The 24810-nt window shown below is 39.8% G+C and overlaps 1 protein-coding gene across 1 annotated transcript in view; it reads left to right on the top strand.

Annotated features, from left to right (window-relative positions):
- LOC132401643 (guanine nucleotide exchange factor VAV3) overlaps positions 1 to 24810 on the top strand; it is a 451830-nt gene that overhangs the window by 124056 nt on the left and 302964 nt on the right. The window lies entirely within an intron of this gene.

The following is a 24810-nucleotide window of genomic DNA, read 5'->3' as shown; positions in this document are numbered from 1 at the left end:
AGGTGGAGAGGGAGGTTGTGTTGAGGAAGCAGGGAGTATGCAGGAAGACTTGGACAGTTAGGCAAATAAGCAAAGAAATGGCAGATGGAATAAAGCATAAGGAAGTGTCTAATCACACTATTCGGTAGACAGAACAAAGTTATGGACTATTTTCTAAACAGGGAGCAAATTCAGAAATCCAAGATACAAAAGACTCAGGTATCGTACTGTAGGATACCTTGCAGATTGAGTAGGTGGTGACGAACGTAAATGCAATCTTAGCATTCATTTTCAGAGGACTAGAGTATAAGACCATAAAACCATAAGAAAGAGGAGGAGAATTAGGCCATTTGGCCCATCGAGACCGCTCCATCATTTATTTATGACTGATCCATTTTCCATCTCAGCCCCAATCTCCTGCCTTCTCCCTGTATCCCTTCATGCCCTGACTAATCAGGAATCTACCAACCTTTGCCTTAACTGTACCTGATGACTGGGACTCCACAGAAATCTGTGGCAATGAAATCTACAGTTCCACCATTCTCTGGCTAAAGAAATTCCTCCTGTTCTACATTCTAAAAGGATGCCTCTCTATTCTGAAGCTGTGACCTATGGTCTAAGATTTCCCCAGCATAAGAAACAAGGATGTAATGCTGAGGCTTTAGAAGGCATGGGCAAACAAAACTAGGAGTATTGTGAACAATTTTGGGCCTAATATCTAAGAAAGATGTGCTGACATTGGAGGGGGTTCAGATGAGGTTCACGAGAATAATTCTGGGACTGAAAGGGTTAAGGTAGTATTTCTTGGCTCGGGCCTGTACTCACTGGAATGTATAAGGATGGGGTATAATCTCATTGAAACCTATTGAATGTTGAAAGGTCTGGGTATAGTAGGTATGGAGAGGATGTTTTCCATAGATGGGGTGTCTAGAACCAGATGAAAAAGCTTCTGAATGGAGGGATGTCCATATAGAGTAGAGATAAGTAGGAATTTCTTTCGCCAGTGGGTGGTGAATCTGTGGAACTCATTGCCACAGATGGATGTGGAGCCCAAGTCATTTCATATATTTAAAGCAGAGGGTTGATAGGTTCTTGATTAGTAAGGGTTATTAGTCAAATTTTATTGGAGAAGGCAGGAGAATGAAGTTGAGAGGGGTAATAAATTAACCATGATCACAAGTAATCCAGGAAATTAAGGCTCTAAAAGTAATCCGGGAAATTATAGGCTGGTAAATTTGACCTTGGTAGTAGGTAAATTATTGGAAGGAGTACTAAGAGATAGGATCTACAAGTACAGTCAGCCCTCCTTATCCGCAGGATGCTCAAGTCCCTTATTTAACCTGTCTTAGTGCGCTGGACATTAGGACCTGGCAGTGCAGCTCTGAATCCGCAGTGTTTCTGTTCACAAAAATAATCACGATCACGATTGAAACTAAGGTGGAAATAATAAAGCAATCGGAAGGAGGTGAAACGCCATCGGTCATTGGAATAGCGTTAGGCTACAGTCAGTCAACGATCGGAACAATTTTAATGGAGCATTTGAAAGGCCCTGCCCTGATGAAAGCTACAATTATTACTAAGCAACGCAGTGGTTTAATTATTGAAATACATATGTTTCTTAAGTGTTTTAATATGCATAGAAAGGTAAAATATGTACTATATACTAAGAAAAATGTTTGACTAACTGACGCTAAATAATACCGGATGTACCTGCTCCAACTTCAAATCTGACTTAAAGACGGACTCAGGAACAGAACTCATTCATAACCTGGGGATTGCCTGCACTTTTAAGTCATTTCCAGATTACTTATAATACCTAATACAATGTAAATGCCATGTAAATAGTTGTTATATTGTATTGTTTAGGGAATAATGACAAGAAAAAATAGTCTGTACATGCTCAAACAACGAGTGCTGGAGAGAGAACTCCCAGGTTGATTGAATTCACACATGCGCAACACGCGGATAAGGAGGGCCGACTGTATTTAGATAGACAGGGACTTATAAGGGAGAGTCAACACGGCTTTGTGCATGGTAGGTCATGTTTAACAAATCTATTAGAGTTTTTCGAGGAGGTTACAAGAAAAGTGAATAAAGGGAAGGCAGTGGATGTTGTCCACCTGGACTTCAGTAAGGCCTTTGACAAGGTCCCGCATGGGAGGTTAGTTAGGAAGATTCAGTCACTAGGTATACATGGTGAGGTAGTAAATTGAATTAGACATTGGCTCAATGGGAGAAGCCAGAGAGTGGTAATGGAGGATTGCTTCTTTGAGTGGAGGCCTGTGACTGGTGGTGTGCCACAGGGGTCAGTGCTGAGTCCATTGTTATTTGTCATCTATATCAATGATCTGGATGATAATGTGGCAAATTGGATCAGCAAATTTGTTGATGATACAAAGATTGGAGGTGTAGTGGTCAGTAAGGAAGGTCTTCAAAGCTTGCAGAGGGATTTGGACCAGCTGGAAAAATGGGCTGAAAAATGGCAGATGGAGTTTAATGCAGACAAGTATGAGGTGTTGCACTTTGGAAGGTCAAACCAAGGTAGAACATACAAGGTAAATGGTAGGACACTGAGGAATGCAGTAGAACAGAGGGATCTGGGAATACAGATACATAATTTCCTAAAAGTGGTGTCACAGGTGGATCGGGTCGTAAAGAGAGCTTTTGGTACATTGGCTTTTATAAATCAAAGTATTGAGTATAAGAGTTGGAATGTATATGAGGTTGTATAAGACATTGGTGAGGCCATATTTGGAGTATTGTGTGAAATTTTGGTCACCTAATTACAGGAAGGATATTAATAAGGTTGAAAGAGTGCAGAGAAGGTTTACAAGGATGTTGCCGAGACTTGAGAAACTGAGTTACAGAGAAAGGTTGAATAGATTAGGACTTTATTCCCTGGAGCGTAGAAGGATGAGGGGAGATTTGATAGAGGTATATAAAATTATGATGGGTATAGATAGAGTGAATGCAAGCAGGCTTTTTCCACTGGGGCTAGGGGAGAAAAAAACCAGAGGACATGGGTTAAGGGTGAAGGGGAAAAGTTTAGAGGGAATATTAGGGGGGGGGCTTCTTCACACAGAGTGGTGGGAGTGTGGAAATGAGCTGCCAGTTGAAGTGGTAAGCATGGGCACACTTTTAACATTTAAGAGAAACTTGGACAGGTACATGGATAAGAGGGGTTTGGAGGGATATGGTCCAGGTGCAGGTAAGTGGGACTAGGCAGAAAAACGGTTCGGCACAGCCAAGAAGGTGCCAAAAGGCCTGTTTCTGTACTGTAATGTTCTATGGTTCTGTGGTTGGAGTTGACCCAGTGGACCAAATAGCCTAATTCTGCTCCTCTTTATGGATTCATAAAAACATTCCAATAGCTCTAATTCCTCAGAAAGATAAGTAAACTCAGCATGTCCCCTTTGATCCTCAGCAATTTTTGCTGTTATAGCACAGAAAGTATCCATACAGGTATGTCATTCTTGGCATGACCACTGCTCTGTCTATGACTACAAAAAATTGCAGAGAATTATCGACATGATCTTGTTGCACTATTACAGATTGACAGGTATGATGTTGTGGCCATCACTGAATCATGGCTAAAGGAGCAGAAGTAGGGTATTCGGCCCATCGAGTCTGCTCTGCCACTCCACCATGAGCTAAACTGTTCTGCCATTTAGTTCCAATTTCCAGCTTTTTCCCTATATCCATTGATACCCGGACTAATTAGATACCTATCAATCTCCTCCTTAAACACCCTCAATGATCAGGCCTCCACAGCTGTATGTGGCAACAAATTCCATAAGTCCACTACCCTCTGGCTAAAAAAAAATTCTCCTTATCTCTGTTTTAAATGGGTACCCTATAATTCTAAGACTGTGGCCTTTTGTCCTGGACTCACCCACCAAGGGAAACAGCCTTTCCACATCTACTCTGTCCAACCCTTTCAACATTTGAAATGTTTCACAGAACATAGAATAGTACAGCACATTACAGGCCCTTCAGCCCACAATGTTGTGCTGACCCTCAAACCCTGCTTCCTATATAAACCCCAATCTTAAATTCCTCCATATACCTGTCTAGTAGTCTCTTAAACTTCAGTAGTGTATCTGCCTCCACCACTGACACAGGCAGTGCGTTCCATGCACCAACCACTCTCTGAGTGAAAAACCTTCCTCTAATATCTCCCTTGAACTTCCCTCCCCTTACCTTAAAGCCATGTCCTCTTGTACTGAGCAGTGGTGCCCTGGGGAAGAGGCGCTGGCTGTCCACTCTGTCTATTCCTCTTAATATCTTGTACACCTCTATCATGTCTCCTCTCATCCTCCTTCTCTCCAAAGAGTAAAGCCCTAGCTCCCTTAATCTCTGATCATAATCCATACTCTCTAAACCAGGCAGCATCCTGGTAAATCTCCTCTGTACCCTTTCCAATGCTTCCACATCCTTCCTATAGTGAGGCAACCAGAACTGGAGATCCCCTCTCATTTCTATGAGATCCCCTCTCATTCTTCTATACTCTAATGAATACAGTCCAAGAGCCAACAAACGCTCCTCATATGTTAGCCCCTGCATTCCAGGAATCATCTTTGTAAATCTTCTCTGAACTCTCTACAACATCAGTACATCCCTTCTAAGATAGGGGGCCCAAAACTGCACACAGTTTTCCAAATGAGGTCTCACCAGTGCCCCATAGAGCCTCATCAACACCTGCTTACTTTTATACACTACTTGAAATGAATGCCAACATAGCATTTGCTTTCCTTACTGCCAATCCAACCTGGTGGTTAACCTTTAGGGTATCCTGCACGAGGACCCCCAAGTCCTTTTGCACTTCCAATTTTTGAATTTTCTCCCCATCTAAATAATAATCTGCCCAATTATTTCTTCTTTCAAAATGTACAACTGTACATTTCTCAACATTGTATCACATGTGCCATTTTTTTGCCCACTCTCCTAAACTGACCAAGTCTCTCTGCAACCTTTCCGTTTCTTCAACACTTCTTGCTCCTCCACCTATCTTGCTGCTATCCACAAACTTAGCCACAAAACCATTTATCCATAATCTAAATCATTGATATGCAGTGTAAAAAGAAGCAGCACCAACACCGTCCCCTGCAGAACACCACTAGTAACCGGCAACCAACCAGAATAGGATCCCTTTATTCCCACCCTTTGCTTTCTGCCTATCAGCCAATGCTCCACTCATTCCAATATCTTTCCTGTAATTCCATGGGCTCTCATCTTATTGAGCAGCCTCTTATGCAGCACCTTATCGAAGGCCTTTTGAAAATCCAAATACACAACATCCACAGCCTCTCCCTTGTCAATCTTATTTGAGATTACCTCAAAAAATTCCAATAGGTTAGTGAGGCAGGATCTTCCTTTTATGAAAACATGCTGGCTTGGGCCTATCTTGTCATGCACCTCAAGGTATTTCATAACCTCATCCTTGAGCATCGACTCCAATAACTTTCCAACTACCGATGTCAGACTAGTAGGTCTGTAATTTTTTTTTATGCTGCCTCCCTCCTTTCTTAAACAGCGGAACTACATTTGCGACCTTCCAGTCCTCCAGAACCATGCCAGAGTCTGTTGATTCCTGGAAGATCATTTCCAATGCCTCCACAATCTCCAAAGCCACCTCCTTCAGAACCCATGGGTGCACCTCATCCGGTCCGGGAAACTTATCTATCCTTAGTCCATTTAGCTTTCCAAGCACTTTCTCTCTAGTAATCTTGACTGTACCAAATTCTATTCCCTGAGACCTCTGGCTATCAGGTATGTTGCTGATGTCTTCCTCTGTGAAGACTGATGCAAAATACTCATTTAGTTTCTCTGCCATCTCTTTATTACCCATTATAATTTCTCCAGCATCATTTTCAATCAGTCCTATATCTACCCGTGCCACTTTTTTACTCTTCATATATTTAAAAATACTCTTAGTATCCTTTTTATGTTAATTGCCAACTTCCTTTCGTAATTCATCTTTTCTTTCCTAATGACTTTCTTAATTCCCTTCTGTAAGTTTTTAAAAGTCGTCCAGTTCTCAGTTTTCCCACTAATTTTTGCTTCCTTTTCTTTTCTTTTTTTCTTTTTCAATCTTCTTATCAATATCAAAATAATGGATATACATAGTATTGTTACACAATTATTGGAATTACATTGTTAATAGATAACATATATAGTTATATGTTCAGTTAATACAAAGGTAATAAACCTCCCACAAATGTTCAAATTACAGATGTAAAGTTCACAGAAGATAGGATTAATATATCCAAAAAGACAAAAAAGTAGAAAAAAATGTATACCCCCAAAAAAAGAACTAAATTAACCAATACTAACCTAACAGAAAAAAAGGAAAGGAAAAGAACATGGGCTGTTTATAGCATCAAAAAAAAACAAGACCATTAGTGTCATCCGCTCCGAACCTCCCTACATATATTAACACCGAAAAAGTAGGTTTGGAAAGAGGTCAAATCATGTCATATGAAAGTGTTAAATAAAAGGTCTGATCAAGTTTAATAGAAGGGTCATATACAACACTTCTGATTTTTTCTAAGTTTAAACATAACAAAGTTTGAGAGAACCAATGAAACGTAGTGGAAGTATTAATCTCCTTTGAATTCAACAAAATTGATCTTTTAGCCATTAATGTGAGAAATGCAATCATCCATCGTGCTGAAGAGGTTAAATGGTGTGGTTCTATCATTGGTAATCTGAAAATTGCCATAATAGGATGAGGTTGTAAATCAATATTCAAAACAGTTGAAATAATGTCAAAGGTATCTTCCCAATATTATTTCAGAGCAGAACATGACCAATACATATGAGTTAAAGAAGTGGTCTCAGAATGACATCTGTCACATTCTGGACTTGTAGGAGAATAATAACGAGCTAATTTATCCTTGGACATATGGGCCCTATGAACTACTTTGAATTGTATCAATGAATGTTTAGCACATATAGAGGATGAATTAACTAATTGAATATTTTTTTCCTATTTTTCGATAGGTAGGGTAAGCTTAAATTCACTTTCCCAATCATTTTTAATTTTATTAGATGCATCTGAACGAATTTTCATAATTATATTATAGATAGATGCTATTGCACTTTTCTGAGAAAGATTTAATACAAGATTTTTTCCAAACTATCCGTAGAGTGTAAGTTCAGGAAAGTAGGAAGGACGGTACTTTAAAATTTTCTAACCTGTAAATATCTAAAGAAATGAGATCTAGGTAAATTATATTTGTTAGATAATTGTTCAAATGACATAAAACAATTATCCAAAAATAAATCACAGAATCGTAAAATACCTTTAGTTTTCCAAATCAAATAGGCTTGATCTATAATAGAAGGTTAGAAAAAATAGTTAGATATAATAGGACTTGTTAGGATAAGTTGATTTAACCCACAAGATTTCCGAAATAGAAGCCATATTCGTAAAGTATACTTAACTATTGGATTATCTAATACAATTTAGAAGAAGCAAAGGGAAGCGAAGTCCCAAGAATAGAACCCAGAGAAAACCCTTGTACCGAGTTACATTCAAGATTTACCCAGTGAGGACTTAAAGTTATATCCAAATCCCATAACTAAAATTTCAAATAACGAATATTAATTGCCCAATAGTAAAATCTAAAATTCGGCAGCGCCAGACCACCCTCCTTTTTAGACTTCTGTAAGTATTTTTTGCCTAGCCTCGGATTTTTATTCTGCCAAATATAAGAAGAGATTTTAGAATCAACACTATCAAAATAAGATTTCGGAATAAAAATTGATACCGCTTGAAATAAATATAAAAATTTGGGTAATATAAACATCTTGATAGCAGAAATTGGTGACCAATTAGTAAATAACTGTTTAATCTCATCAATTAAAGATAAAAAGTTAGCCTTAAATAAATCTTTATGTTATTTGGTAATTTAAATCCCTAAATATGTAAAATAGTAACCAATTTAAAAGGTAACCGTCCATATATTGGGACATGCATATTTAGAGGAAATAGTTCGCTCTTATTAAGGTTCAGTTTGTAACCCGTAAAATTTCTAAACTGAGCCAACAAAAATAAAACTGCAGGAATGGGTTCCTCAGGATTAGAAATGTACAATAATAAATCATCTGCATATAATGATAGCTTATGTATCTCATTCCCGCGGTTAATACCAAAAATATTAGATAATTCCCAAATAGCAATTGCTAAAGTTTCCAGAGCAATGTCAAATAGAGGACTGAGAGGACAACCTTGCCTGGTGCCCCGAAATAATCAAAAAAAGGAAGATCTTTGATTATTAGTAATAACCGAAGCTACTGAGGTATGATATATCAATTTAATCCAAGATATAAATGTCGAACTAAAATTAAATTTCTCAAATACGGTAAATAAATATGACCATTCAACTTTGTCAAATGCTTTCTCAGCATCCAATGAAATGACACATTTTGGAATGCTACATGAAGGAGTGTAAACAATATTCATTAATCTCCTAATGTTAAAAGAAGAGTACCGGTTTTTAATAAATCCAGTTTGATCCAGAGAAATAATTTGAGGTAACACCTTCTCCAACCTAGTCACCAATATCTTAGAAAAAAATCTTGGAATCTACATTCAACAAAAATAACGGTCAATATGCACACTCAGTGGGGTCTTTATTCTTTTTTAATATTAGGGAGATAGAAGCCCTATAAAATAATTGTGGTAATTTACCCAATTTAATTGCTTCTTTAAAACTCTACCTAGCCAAGGAGAGAGAATAGAAGAAAAACATTTTTAAAAATTCTGCTGTATAACCGTCCGGACCTGGTGCTTTACCAGAATTCATTGAATGAATGACACCTTTTATTTCTTCGTCTGTGATAGGAGTTTCTAATGTTAAACATTCTTCGGGTGATAGTTTCAGAAAATTCAATTTCCTTAAGAAGTTATACATAGTATTAGGATCCTTGGGAAAATCAGAATTATATAAAGCGGTATAAAAATCTTGAAAAGATTTGTTTATTTCGCCATGATTAACTGTCAAATTATCATCTTGTTTACGAATCTTAATGATTTGGTGTTTAACCGAGGCAGTTTTCAATTGGTTAGCTAATAATTTACCCAATTTATCACTATGTATGTAAAACTCATTTCTGGTTTTCATTAATTGGTTTTCAATTGAGGATATAAGTAATTGATTATATTCCATTTGAAGCTCGACTTTTTTTTATAAGGCTCCTTACTAGGAGCAATGGAATATTTCATTAATTTCTTTGATCTTATCAACCAATAATAATGCTTCATTCTTAATACGTTTCCTCATACCAACAGAATAGGAAATAACTTGACCTCAGATTTATGCCTTAAGTGTCCTATTGGAAATTTCTTCTGTAAAATTAGTTGAAAAGAAGAAATCAATTTGTTCCTATGTTCCTATAGTTCCTGTATGTAGTTCCTATGTTCCAATATCTATATTGTTCCTATATAGATTTCTATTCACATATCTTCAAAAGTTCTCAACCAAAGCCCCAGAAAAAGTTCAATAATAAGTCTTCTAGTGTAGATAAGAGTAGGTTAAATAAGGGTGATCCTGGGTTAAAAAGAATAACCGTAATGGAGAGAAGCCGGATCCAACCTCACTCCATGAGTGCCTAGTGGAGAATCCCGTTTTGCTTCCTTGTACACCATCTCTTTTGCTTTTATTTTAGCCTTAACCTCTCTAGTTAGCCACATTTGTGCCATTTTTCCATTCATGATTTTCTTTTTTCTTAGAATATATTTTTCTTGCACTTTCCTTGTTTCTTGTAGGAATTTCATCCAATTCTGCTCCACCATCCCTCCATCTAGCTTACTTTTCCAATCAATTTGCACCAGTTCCTCTCTCATACTACCGTGATTTCCTTTGTTCCACTGAAATATCGATACACCTGATACCAGCTTCTCCTTTTCAAATTTGAAACTGAACTCAGTCATATTATGATCACTACTTTCAAGGGGTTCCATTACCTCTAGCTCCCTAATCACCTCAGGTTCATTACACAGCACCCAATCCAAAACAGCAGATCCCCTGGTGGGCTAATGGACAAGCTGCTCCAAAAAGGCATCCCATAGGCATTCTATAAACTCCCTCTCCTGAGATCCAGTACCTTCCTGACTTTCCCAATCCACTTTCATATTAAAATATATGATAATTATCTTTATATTTTCCTTCTGACATGCTTTTTCTATTTCCAGCTGCTGTTTCGAGGCCTGTATATAACTGCTATTAGTGTCTTTTTATCCTTGCCATTTCTTAACTCGACCCATAAGGATTCTACCTCTTCTGATCCTGTGTCCCTTCTTTCTAGTGATTTGATATCGTTGCTTACCATCAGGGCCACACCACCCCCTTTACCTACCTTCCTATCTTTCCCATACACTGTGTATCCTTTGACATTCAGCTCCCAAACACATCCATCATTTAGCCATGACTCGGTGATGGCCACGATGTCATATCTTTTAACCTGTAGCTGTACAACATGGTCATCCACTTTATTTCTAATGCTGCATGTATTTAAGTACAGTACATTTAGCTCAGTATCTGTTACTGACTTTGCTATATTTCTATCGCACAGCAAATTATCCTGTCTATTCACCTGCCTGTCCTTCTTGCCATCTTTGCTGCACAGTATCTGAATTATTTCTATTTTCCTCTTCCTCGACCCTAACACCCTGGTTTCCTTCCGCCTGCTAAATTAGTTTAAACCCTCCCTAACAGCTATATTAAACAATCCCGCCAGGATATTAGTACCCTTTGAGTTCAGGTGTAACCCATCGTTTTTGTATAAGTCATACCTCCCCCAAAACAGATCCCAATGATCCAAGAATTTGAAGCCCTGCCTCCTGCACCAGTTACTTAGCCACACATTCATCTGCTTAAGTCTGCTATTCTTACCTTCATTAGCGCATGGCTGAGGCAGTAATCCTGAGATTATTACTCTGGAGGTCCTGCTTTTCAATTTTCTTCCTAGCTCCCAGTAATCTTGCTTCTGGACCTCCTCTCTTTTACTGTCTATGTCATTGGTACCAATATGTACCAAGACTTCTGGCTGCTCGCCCTCTCTCCTCAGAATACTCTGGACCCAATCTGAGATATCAGGTGACCAAGCAGTTTGAAAAGCTCAAACAAATAAACAAAGAGTTACCTCAAGTGGAGCGGCCTGTGGAAAGCGGCCAGTGAAGGAGGGGAGACTTTGAGGCTTTGACTCGAGGCTTCGACGACAAGAGGTGGGGGATGAGCTTGTTCCCAGTTAGTCTTTACAATGACTCATGAGATGGTGATGTGCCTCTCCTGTGAGATGTGGCAGTCTTGGGGGAGCTCCCCTCTCCCACAGAGTCACATCGGCCAGAAGTGCTTGTGGCTGGGTGATCTGGAAGAACGTGTGAGGAATCTGGAGCAGCAGCTGGATGACCTTCGACTTATACGGGAGAATGAGGCAGTCATAGGTGAGAGCTACAGTGAGGTAGTCACACCTAGGCTGCAGGAAGCAGGTCATTGGGTGACAGTCCGAGGGGGGAAAGCGAAGGAGAGTAGACAGGTAGTGCAGAGCACTCCTGTAGCCATTCCCCTGAATAATAAGTTTACCATCCTGGATGCTGTTGGTGAGGACGACCGACCAGGTGTGAGCCACGGTGGCAGGGCCTCTGGCACTGAGTCTGACCCTGTGGTGCAGAAGGATGGGACGGAGAAGAGGAGAGCTGTCGTCATTGGAGACTCTATAGTCGGGAGCAGACAGGAGATTTTGTGGACGTGAGAAGGAAACCCGCATGATTTGTTGCTTCCCGGGTGCCAGGGGTCCGGGATGTCTCTGACCGGGTGCATGACATCCTGGTACAAGAGGGAAAGCAACCAGAAGTCATGATACATGTTGGGACCAATGACATAGGCAGGAAGAGGGATGAGGTCCTGAAGTGTGAGTTTCGGGAATTAGGCAGAAGGCTGAAGAACAGGACCTCAAGGGTGGCGTTCTCAGGATTGCTGCCAGTACTACCTGATTGTGATGTTAAGAATTGGAGGAGATGACAGTTGAATGTGTGGCTGAGGAGTTGGTGCAGGGGGCAGGGTTTTAGATTTTTGGACCATTGGGATCTCTTCTGGGGAAGGTGGGACCTGTACAGATTGGATGGGTTGCACTTGAACTCAAGGGGGAACAATATCCTTGCTGGTAGGTTTGCTAGCATGGTTCGGGAGGGTTTAAACTAATTTGCAAGGGGGATGGGACCCGGAGCAATAGAGCAGTGAAAGAAGTGTATGGAGTAAAGCCAGATCTAACATATAGAGAGGCTTTCAGGAAAGAGCAGCAGAATAATGGGTATAAAGGTAGTAAGGTAGAAGGGCTAAAGTGTGTGTACTTCAATGCAAGAAGCATCAGGAACAAAGGTGATGAACTGAGAGCTTGGATACATACATGGAATTATACATGGATGTAGTGGTCATTATGGAGACTTGGCTGGCACCAGGGCAGGAATGGATTCTCAATATTCCTGGATTTCAGTGCTTTAAAAGGGATGGGGGGGGGGGGGAAAGGGGAGGAGGGGTGACATTACTGGTCAGGGATACTATTACAGCTGCAGAAAGGGTGGGTAATGTAGCAGGATCCTCTTTTGAGTCTGTATGGGTGTAAGTCAGAAACAGGAAGGGAGCAGACTGGGGGTATTCTATAGGCCCCCTGGTAGCAGCAGAGATACGGAGGACAGATTTTGGAAAGGTGCAAAAATAACAGGGTTGTTATCATGGGTGACTTTAACTTCCCTAATATTGATTGGCTCTTGATTAGTTCCAAGGGTTTAGATGGGGCAGAGTTTAAGTCTGTCCAGGATGGATTCCTGTCACAGTATGTTGACAGACCGACTAGGGGGAATGCCATACTAGAACTAGTATTAGGTAATAAACTGGGTCAGATCGCAGATCTGTCAGTGGGTGAGCATCTGGGGGACAGTGATCACCACTCCCTGACCTTTAGCATTATCATGGAAAAAGATAGAATCAGAGAGGACAGGAAAATTTTTAATTGGGGAATGGCAAATTATGAGGCTAGAACTTGCGGGTGTGAATTGGAATGATGTTTTTGCAGGGAAATATACTATGGACATGTGGTCGATGTTTAAGTCTTGGTACATATTGGTACCAATGATGTAGACAGTAAAACAGAGGAGGTCTCTTGCAGGATGTTAGGGATAAATTTGTCCCGGTGAGGAAGATAAAGAATGGTAGGGTGAAGGAACCGTGGGTGACAAGTGAAGTGGAAAATCTAGTCAGGTGGAAGAAGGCAGCATACATGAAGTTTAGGAAGCAAGGATCAGATGGGTCTATTGAGGAATATAGGGTAGCAAGAAAGGAGCTTAAGAAGGGTCTGAGAAGAGCAAGAAGGGGGCATGAGAAGGCCTTGGCGAGTGGGGTAAAGGAAAACCCCAAGGCATTCTTCAATTATGTGAAGAACAAAAGAATGACAGGAGTGAAGGTGGGACCAATGAGAGATAAAAGTGGGAAAATGTGCATGGAGGCTGTGGAAGTGAGTGAGGTCCTCAATGAATACTTCACTTCAGTATTCACCACTGAGAGGGAACTTGATGACGGTGAGGACAATATGAGTGAGGTTGATGTTCTGGAGCATGTTGAGATTAAGAGAGAGGAGGTGTTGGAGTTGTTAAAGTACATTGGGACGGATAAGTCCCCAGGGCCTGATGGAATATTCCCTAGGCTGCTCCACGAGGCAAGGGAAGAGATTGATGAACCTCTAGCTAGGATCTTTATGTCCTCGTTGTCCACGGGAATGGTACCGGAGGATTGGAGGGAGGCGAATGTTGTCCCCTTGTTCAAAAAAGGTAGTAGGGATAGTCCAGGTAATTATAGACCAGTGAGCCTTACGTCTGTGGTGGGAAAGGTGTTGGAAAAGATTCTTAGAGATAGGATCTATGGGCATTTAGAGAATTATGGTCTGATCAGGGACAGTCAGCATGGCTTTGTGAAGGACAGATCATGCCTAACAAGCCTGATAGAGTTCTTTGAGGAGCTGACCAGGCATATAGATGAGGGTAGTGCAGTGGATGTGATCTACATGGATTCTAGTAAGGCATTTGACAAGGTTCCACACGGTAGGTTTATTCAGAAAGTCAGAAGGCATGGAATCCAGGGAAGTTTGGCCAGGTGGATTCAGAATTGGCTTGCCTGCAGAAGGCAGAGGGTCGTGGTGGAGGAAGTACATTCAGATTGCAGGGTTGTGACTAGTGGTGTCCCACAAGGATATGTTCTGGGACCTCTACTTTTTGTGATTTTTATTAACGACATGGATGTGGGGGTAGAAGGGTGGGTTGGCAAATTTCCAGATGACACAAAGGTTGGTGGTGTTGTAGATAGTGTAGAGGATTGTCAAAGATTGCAGAGAGACATTGATAGGATGCAGAAGTGGGCTGAGAAGTGACAGATGGAGTTCAACCCGGAGAAGTGTGAGGTGGTACACTTTGGAAGGACAAACTCCAAGGCAGAGTTTAAAGTAAATGGCAGGATACTTGGTAGTGTGGAGGAGCAGAGGGATCTGGGGGTACATGTCCACAGATCCCTGAAAATTGCTTCACAGGCAGATAGGGTAGTTAAGATAGCTTTCATAAGTCGAGGGATAGAGTTTAAGAGATGCGATGTAATGATGCAGCTCTATAAAACTCTAGTTAGGTCACACTTGGAGTACTGTGTCCAGTTCTGGTCACCTCACTGTAGGAAGGATGTGGAAGCATTCGAAAGGGTACAGAGGAGATTTACCAGGATGCTGCCTGGTTTAAAGAGAATGGATTATGATCAGAGATTAAGGGAGCTAGGGCTTTACTCTTTGGAGAGAAGGAGGATGAGAGGAGACATGATAGAGGTGTACAAGATATTAAGAGGAATAGACAGAGTGGACAGCCAGCACCTCTTCCCCAGGGCACCACTGCTCAGTACAAGAAGACATGGCTTTAAGGTAAGGGGAGGGAAGTTCAAGGGGGATATTAGAGGAAGGTTTTTCACTCAGAGAGTGGTTGGTGCATGGAATGCACTGCCTGAGTCAGTGGTGGAGGCAGATACACTAGTGAAATTTAAGAGACTACTAGACAGGTATATGGAGGAATTTAAGGTGGGTGGTTATATGGCAGGCAGGGTTTGAGGGTCGGCACAACATTGTGGGCCAAAGGGCCTGTAATGTGCTGTACTATTCTATGTTCTATGTACCCTGGCACCAGGGAGGCAACACACCATCCAGGTCTGGCTCACAGAATCTCTTGTCTGTTCCCCTCACTGTGGAATCCCCTATAACTACTGCAATCTCCTTGCTCTTTTGATCATGGCACTGGGCAGAGTGCCAGAGTCCCATTCTCTGTGGTTTTCCTCTGTCAGGTCAACCTCTCCAACAGTATCTAAAACAATGTATCAATTTCTGAGGGGGACTGTCACAGAGGTGCTGTCCACTGTCTCTCTATAGGTATTATCAATCACTTCCTCAATTTCCCTAAATTGCTGAAGGTCATCAAGTTACAGCTCCAGATCCCGAACGAGGTCCTTAAAGAGCCTCATCTCAATACACCTGGTGCAGATGTAATCCTTGGGGAGGCTGGGAGTCTCCCAGGTCCCCACATCTGGCACTCCAAGCACAACACCAATCCTAGAATATACCTCTAATGCTACTGTTATTACTAAATAAATAAACCTGTAATTTACCCCTTTACTATAAGAGTCAACAGTTGCAGGAAGCCTCTTCCTGTTCCCGCCTAAGCCTGTTGAGCCAAAGCCCTATCACTCTGCTCTCTCTCACTCCTCTGCCCGCCTGATATGGTGGTGGTCTTTTTAAGACTTTCGCACTCTGAGGTCACGCGCCTGCACAGTCGTGCCTCTTTAGTTGGGAGCTGAATTGTCAAGGTTACATGTTATATCAAACGGAGAGGAAAGTAGACAGAAGGGGTGGTATGGCTGTACTGGTAAAGAATGGCATCAAATCAGTAGAAAGATGTGACATAAGATCGGAAGATGTTGAATCCTTATTGGTTAAGGAACTGCAAGGGTAAAAGGACTCTGATGGCAGTTATATACAGGTGTCCCAACAGTGGGTGGGAGGTGGACCACAGATCAGAAAGGGAAATGGAAGAGGCATGTCAAAAGGGCAAGGTTATGGTAGTTATGGGAGATTTTAACATGCATGTTGATTGGGGAAATCAGATTCGTAATGGATCTCAAGAGACTGAGTTTGTTGAATGGATAAGAGATAGCTTTTTAGAGCAGTTATTCATTGAGCCTACTGGGGGATCAGCTATTCTTGATTGGGTGTAATGTAATGAACCTGAGGCGATTAGGGAGTTTAAAGTAAAAGAACCCTTAGGAACCAGTGATCACAATATGATTGAGTTCAACTTGAAATTTGATAGGGAGAAAGTAAAGTCTGATGTAGCAGTATTTCAGTGGAGTAAGGGAAATTACAGTGGTATGAGAGAGGAATTGCCCAAAGTAAATTGGAAAGAAATGCTGGCAGGGATGACAACAGAGCAGCAATGGTATGCGTTTCTGGGAAAAATGAGGAAGGTGCAGGACATGAGTATTCCAGAAATGAAGGAATACTCAAATGGTAAAATAGTACAACCATGGCTGACAAGGGAAGTCAAAGCTATTGTAAAAGCAAAAAGAAGGGCAGACAACAAAGCAAAAATTAGTGGGAAGAATGCGGATTGAGAAGTTTTTAAAAGCCTACAGAGAGTAACTAAAAAAATCATTAGAAAGTAAAAGAAGAAATATGAAAGCCAGCTGGCATTTAAAATCAAAGTAGATAGTAAAAGCTTTTTCAAAAATGTTAAAAATAAAAGAGAAATGAGAGTGGATATAAGACCGCAAGAAAACATAGAAACATAGAAAGTAGGTGCAGGAGTAGGCCATTAAGCCCTTCGAGCCTGCACCGCCATTCAGTATGATCATGGCTGATCATCCAACTCAGAACCCTCTACCTGCTTTCTCTCCATACCCCCTGATCCCTTTAGCCACAAGGGCCATATCTAACTTCCTCTTAAATATAGCCAATGAACCGGCCTCAACTGTTTCCTGTGGCAGAGAATTCCACAGATTCACCACTCTCTGTGTGAAGCAGTTTTTCTTCATCTCGGTCCTTTATCCTTAAACTGTGACCCCTCGATCTGGACTTCCCCAACATCGGAAACAATCTTCCTGCATCTGCAGATTTCCTCGTGTTTGCCTTTATAAATCCTGTTTGATCTCTAAAAATAACTTTACTCAAAATATTTTGCAACAGATTGGTCATTATCTTTGACAGGATCTTAGCATCAACATTCAATAATGAAATAGGTCTATATGAGGCATAATCAGTAGAATTTTTATCCTTTTTTAAAAATTATAGAAATAGAAGCCTCATAAAAAGTAGAGGGTAAATCACCTTTCACAAAAGAGTCCTTAAACGTTTTCAACATATACGGAAAAAGCAGTTTTACGAGTTTTTTTTTTATAGAATTCTACAGGATAGCCATCAAGTCCAGAGGCCTTACCAGATTGCATTGAAAAAATAGCTTTTTGAATTTCGGATTCAGTAATTTGGGCATCAAGAATGTTTTGATCCTCAACAGAAATTTGAAGAAAAGCAATCTTTTGTAAAAAAGCACTCATTTTAGAAGAATCCACGGGAAATTGAGATTTATAAAGTTCAGTATAAAAATCTTGAAAAATCTTATTAACTTCTTCATATTCCCAAGCCGCAGTGCCATCTTTCCTACAAATTTTCAAAATTTGCTTTTTGGCTCTGGCCATTTTTAATTGAGATGCAAGCAGTTTGCTATTTTTTATCTCCAAACATATAAAATTGACTTTTTAGCTTAAGCAAGTAGCCTTCAATAGGAGTTAATAATAAATTATATTGTGATTGAAGTTCCATCCTTTGTTTAAATAAGTCAATATTAGGGGAAATCACATAAATATTATCTAAATCTTTAATTTGTTTTGAAATCTTATCTAATTCTACTTTAGTCTGTTTTTTAAGCCTAGCTGAATAAGAAATGATCTGACCACGTAGAAATGCTTTAAATGTATCCCGTATGATTAATTTAGACATACCCTCTATATCATTAAAAAGAAAAAATTCTTTTATCTGGGTTTCAAACTAACAAAGTCAGAATTTTGCAATAATGTTTGGGATAGGCGCCAAGGTGGGCAGGCAAGGATGACATCATCAATTCGAAAGACAATCTCAAAAGCACATAATCAGATATAGCAATAGCATCATATTCACAATTCTTAACACTAGGCAAGAGGCGAGGGTCAACTATAATGTAATCGATCCTCGAATATTTTCTATAAACGTGAGAAAAAAGAATATTCTCTGTCATCAGGGTGTAAATATCTCCATAGTTCAATCAACCCAAAATCAGTCAAAACGGAATTAATAAGTGACTCAGAGCGATTTGGAAGACGCTGATTGGTTGACTTCTTGTCAATCAAGGGATTTAAACAACAGTTAAAATCCCTGCCCATTATCAACATATATTCATTTAAATCAGGCAATAGAGCAAATACAATTTAAAAAAAAAACATCATCTAAGTTAGGACCATACAAATTGACCAAAACAACTTTTCTATTACAAATTACTCCTTTAACAATTAAAAATCAACCATTAAAATCTGACTTAATATCCTCTTGAAGGAACAAAATATTGGATTTAATAAAAATAGACACCCTTTTAGTTTTACTTTGAGAAGTAGAGTGAAATTTCAAACCATTCCACAATCCAAAAAATCTGTCTTGATCTCCCACCCTAATATACGTCTCTTGGGCAAATATTATATCAGGCTGGAATCGATTAATGATTTTAAAAGTCTTTTTTCGTTTGATAGGATGATTCCAACCACATACATTCCAACTTATTATATTAACCCATTTAAATACCATATTCTAATTTTATTCTACTTTACACATGCGCAGACCACATACCAATATAGGATGATCAAAAATGGCGGCAATGAAGAATACAACTACATAAAAAACACGCATGCTCCGGAACCACCCAATGGAAAAAAAACCCCTAACTCTAACCCCACCCCCCTCCCCCCACAGCTCAGAAAAAAGCAAGCACCCTGTGATACAAAAACGAAGCCTAGACTGCTCTGTCTGTCCAAAGAAAATTTTAAAAGGTTCTCTACCATGCCCCCAGTTTAAAAAAAAGATGAAATCCACTGACCTTGTAAGAGAAACGAGAAAGTCTCAACAGAAAAAAAAGTTTACATTCCAGCATCTGCAAACTATCCCATGTTTATATTTAATCTTTTTTTAACAAAGAAAAAACCAAAAAATTATCTCATAAGAAGAAAAACTAGTGCCATCTTAAATTTAACATTAGATCCCCTAAAAAAGCTTTAAATTCAGTTTTAAGATGCTATAATATTCTATTATGTAAAAAAACATGCTAATATATTAAAAAGAAATTTTAAAAGATAAATAGTTATTAAGATTTAAAATATATTACCTAGAGAAACCAAGCATAGTACTTAATAGCAAATCAACACAATTTTCTTTTAAAAAAAGCTAAAAGAAAAAAGCAAGGAGAAACATTAATAGTATATTTAACCCAACTAAATTTTCAAAGCTACCAACTAACATAGAAACGTAGAGTAATACAGCACATTACAGACCCTTCAGCCCACAATGTTGTGCTGACCCTCTAATAATATTAATATGACCCTCTAATAATATTAATAACTAATAATATTATATGAATAATTGAAACCTCCGCTAAGTGTGTGTGTGTGTGTGTATATATATATATATATATATATATATATAAGAAAATAACCCCATTAGTAGGAAAAACTACCAGTTAGTTAATTAAGAAAAAACAAAAAAAAACAAATATTAGGTTAAAGGAGTAAGTCCTGTTATCTTTTTCTCAGCCAAATGTCCAAATAACCATTTAAACAGTCATACTTGAACCATAAATCTTCTTTCCAAAACAAACTGATGATATACAATAATGAACAAGTCCCCTGATCTTCATAAATCTTCTTTCAGAAATGTTAACTGACCTTCCAGACAGTTCAATCGTAAGTTACAGCAGGTATGGTTTGAACAAATGCCAGTGCAACTTTAGGATCAAAAAATATACGAGAATTGGGAGGAAAAACTTTAATTCTTGTTGGGTGACGCAAGGAAGGAAGCAATTTCTTTTCATATGCCTGTTTCATTACCAGAGCAAATTTTGATTTTTGCTCCATTACCTCCTTCGGATAATCTTCATAGAAACGGAGCTCAGATTTCTCAAATCTGAAAACTCTTTGCTTTCTTGCCTGTCGCATTATTTGAATTTGATCCTTAATCTTAAAATGATGAAAACAGACCAAAACAGCACGTAGTTTATCTTGATGTCTCGAACTAAACGATCTATGTGCTCTTTCTATAGTAGGCGGCTGTGATAGTATAGTAGGAAATAAGGTATAAAAAAGCTTACCAAAGTAAACAGTTAAGTCTCCATTTTTGATTCTTTCCTGCAGCCCAACAATTCATATATTCCTTTGGCAAGACCTAGCTTCCAGGACTATAATCTTATTTCGATATCTTTCCAAACAAGTAGTAGTTTCAAGCAATTTTTGCTTAGTTGCCTTCAATTCCTCTTCATGTGTAATGACTTGAACTTCCATATCTTTAAGTTTTCCCAGAAATTACATCATTTCATTACTGTTCTTTTCCAGTTGGTCTTTAATTGAATTCAGTGTTCGAACCATATCTTCGGCCCACAATGGCATTTCATCAGATCTTTCCTTTTGCATCTTTCCTTTTGCATCTTTCCTTTTCCATTGCCTATATCACTAGGTTCAGACAAGTTCTTCCCACTCCTCAAAGACATGTTGTTCCCCTTCAAGAAACAGCAACTAAAAATTTTAAATTCAAAGTTTAAACTGGGGGGAAGGAAAAAGACTAGGAGCAGCACAGAAACTGCTGTTACTCCATTCACAGGCAGGCTCAGTCCATACCATGGGCTCTTAACTTGGTAAGCAGCCTCATGTGTGGCATCTTGTCAAAGGCCTTCTGAAAGTCCAAATATCCACTGCATCCCCTTTATTTGTCCTATCTGTAATCTCCTCAAACAATTCCTACAGGTTTATCAGGCAGGATTTTCCCTTAAGGAAACCACGCTGACTTTGTTCTATCTTGTGCTGTGTCACCAAGTACTCCATAACCTCATCCTTAACAATTGATTCCAACATCTCCTCAGCCACTGAAGTCAGGATAACTGGTCTATAATTTCCTTTCTGCTGCCTTTCTCCTTTCTTTGAGTCTAATTTGCAATTTGCAATTTTCCAGTCCTCTGGCACCATGCCAGTGTCCGATGATTTTTGAAAGATCATTACTAATGCCTCCACAATGAGCACCTTTTCCCTTGTAATAGTAACTGCACTCACTTCTCTTCCTTTGTACTCTTCAATCTCTGGCACAGTATCAGTGTCTTCCACAGTGAAGACTGATGTAAAATGCTTATTTAATTAATCTGCCAGCTCTTTGTCCCCTGTTGTTATTTCTCTGGCCTCATTTTTAAGCATTCCTATATCCACTTTCATCTCTCTTTTATTATTTACATTCTTGAAAAAGATTTTACTATCCAGCTTGATATTGTCAGCTAGCTTGCTTTCATATTTTGTCTTTTTCCCTCCATATGATTCTTTTAGTTGCTTTTTCATTAGCTTTGACTTCCCTTGTCAGCCTCAGTTGTACTATTTTGCCATTTGTATATTTTTTCATTTTTTTGAATACCTCTATCCTGCAGCTGCTTCACTTTTCCCAGAAATTCAAACCATTGCTGCTCTACTGTCAACCCTGCTATCATGTCCTTCCAATTTATGTTGACTAACTTCTCTCTCTTACCATTGTAATTGCCTTTATTCTACTGAAATACTTCGATATCATTCTTTACTTTCTTCCCATCAAATTTCAAGTTCAACTCCATCATATTGTGATCTCTACCTCCTAAGGGTTATTTTGCCTTAAGCTCCTTGATCACCTCTGGTTCATTACATAACACCAAATCCAGAATAGCAGAGGAGGACAAAGGGCCTAATTAGGAAAGGGAAAAAAGATTATGGGAGAAAGCTGGCAGGGAACATAAAAACTGACTGTAAAAGCTTTTATAGATACGTGAAAAGAAAAAGATTGGTCAAGACAAATGTAGGTCCTTTACAGTCAGAAACAGGTGAATTGATCACAGGGAACAAAGACATGGCAGGCCAATTGAATGACTACTTTGGTTTTGTCTTCACTAAGGAGGACATAAATAATCTTCCGGAAATAGTAAGGGACCGAGGGAAATACATGTTAGTAGGGAAGTGGTGTTAGGTAAATTGAAGGGATTAAAGGCAGATAAATCCCCAGGGCCAGATGATCTTCATCCCAGAGAGCTTAAGGAAGTAGCTAAAGAAATAATGGATGCATTAATGATAATTTTTCAAAACTCCTTAGATTCTGGATTAGTTCCTGAGGATTGGAGGGTGGCTAATGTAACCCCACTTTTTAAAAAAGGAGGGAGAGAGAAACTGGGGAATTATAGACTGGTTAGTCTGATATCAGTGGTGGGGAAAATGCTAGAGTCGGTTATCAAAGATGTGGTAACAGCACATTTGGAAAGAGGTGAAATCATCGGACAAAGTCAGCATGGATTTGTGAAAGGAAAATCATGTCTGACGAATCTTATAGAATTTTTTGAAGATGTAACTAGTAGAGTGGATAGGGGAGAGCCAGTGGATGTGGTATATTTGGATTTTCAAAAGGCTTTTGACAAGGTCCCACACAGGAGATTAGTGTGCAACGTTAAAGCACACAGTATTGGGGTTATGGTATTGATGTGGATAGAGAATTGGTTGGCAGACAGGAAGCAAAGAGTGGGAGTAAACGGGACCTTTTCAGAATGGCAGGCAGTGACTATTGGGGTACCACAAGGCTCAGTGCTGGGACCCCAGTTGTTTACAATATATATTAATGATTTGGACAAGGGAATTAAATGCAGCATCTCCAAGTTTGCAGATGACACGAAGCTGGGTGGCGGTGTTAGCTGTGAGGAGGATGCTAAGAGGATGCAGGGTGACTTGGATAGGTTAGATGAGTGGGCAAATTCATGGCAGATGCAATTTAATGTGGATAAATGTGAGGTTATCCACTTTGGTTGCAAGAACAGGAAAACAGATTATTATCTGAATGGTGGCCGATTAGCAAAAGGGGAGATGCAACGAGACCTGGGTGTCATTGTACACCAGTCATTGAAGGTGGGCATGCAGGTACAGCAGGCGGTGAAAAAGGCAAATGGTATGTTGGCATTCATAGCAAAAGGATTTGAGTACAGGAGCCGGGAGGTTTTACTGCAGTTGTACAAGGCCTTGGTGAGACCGCACCTTGAATATTGTGTGCAGCTTTGGTTCCCTAATCTGAAGAAAAACATTCTTGCCATAGAGGGAGTACAGAGAAGGTTCACCAGATTGATTCCTGGGATGGCAAGACTTTCATATGAAGAAAGACTGGATTGACTAGGCTTATACTCACTGGAATTTAGAAGATTGGGGGGGATCTTATTGAAACGTATAAAATTCTAAAGGGATTGGACAGGCTAGATGCAGGATGATCGTTTCTGATGTTGGGGAAGTCCAGAATGAGGGGTCGCAGTTTAAGGATAAAGGGGAAGCCTTTTAGGACCAAGATGAGGAGAAACTTCTTCACACAGAAAGTGGTGAATCTGTGGAATTCTCTGCCACAGGAAACAGTTGAGGCCGGTTCATTGGCTATACTTAAGAGGAAGTTAGATATGGCCCTTGTGGCTAAAGGGATCAGGGGGTATGGAGAAAAAGCAGGTACAGGGTTCTGAGTTGGATGATCAGCCATGATCATACTGAATGGCGGTGCAGGCTCGAAGGGTCGAATGGCCTACTCCTGCACCTATTTTCTATGTTTCTATCCAGTAGTATGCTCAACAACAAACCACTCTAAAAAGCCATCTCTTAGGCATTTAAAAAACTCATCTCTTGAGATTCATTTCCAATCTGACATTCCTGCATATTGAAATCTCCCAAGACTATCATAACATTGCCTTTCTGACACACCTTTTCTATTTTCTGTTGTAATCTGTAATCCATCTCCCAGCTACTGTTGGGAAGCCTGTTTATAACTGTCAGCAGGGTCCTTCTACCCTTTCAGTTTCTTAACTCAACCCACAAGAATTCAACATCTTCTGATCCTATGTCATATCTTTCCACTGATTTGATGCCATTCTTTATCAGCAGAGCCACCCCACCCTCTCTGCCTATGTCCTATCCCAATGATACAATGTGTAACCTTAGAAATTTAGCTTCCAACTTCAACCATCCTCCAGCCATGATTCAGTGATGGCCACAATATTATACCTGACATTCTGTAATTGTTTAACAAAATCATCCACCTTATTTCTTATACTCCGTGCATTGTGATATAACACTTTGAGTGTTATATCAGAAACCACAACTGTACTTTTTTCTGCAGATGTGGTTACAGAGAGAGGGAGAGGGATGTAGTGATCAAAAGTTATAGAGGCAGGGAGGGTTGTCAGGGCTGGGAGGGTGGTTACAGAGACGGAAAGCTGCAGTGGCCAGAGTGGATTACGGAGATAGAGAGAGTGTAGGGGCCAGAAGGGTATCAAAGGACTGGGAGGGTTGTACAGGCCGGAGGAGGTTACAAAGACAGAGAAGAATATAGGGGCTGGAGTGGGTTACAGAGACAGGGAGTGTGGAGGCCTGAGGGGTGCACAGAGAAATGGAAGGGTAAAAGGGTTGGTGAAAGTGAGAAATGGAAGGGTAAAACGGTCTGGCT

The sequence above is a fragment of the Hypanus sabinus genome, chromosome 11 (genome assembly GCF_030144855.1).
Source record: "Hypanus sabinus isolate sHypSab1 chromosome 11, sHypSab1.hap1, whole genome shotgun sequence".
Taxonomy (NCBI): Eukaryota; Metazoa; Chordata; class Chondrichthyes; order Myliobatiformes; family Dasyatidae; genus Hypanus; species Hypanus sabinus.
The sequence above is the reverse complement of the archived record's forward strand: the minus strand, read 5'-3'. Positions and strand labels throughout refer to the sequence as shown.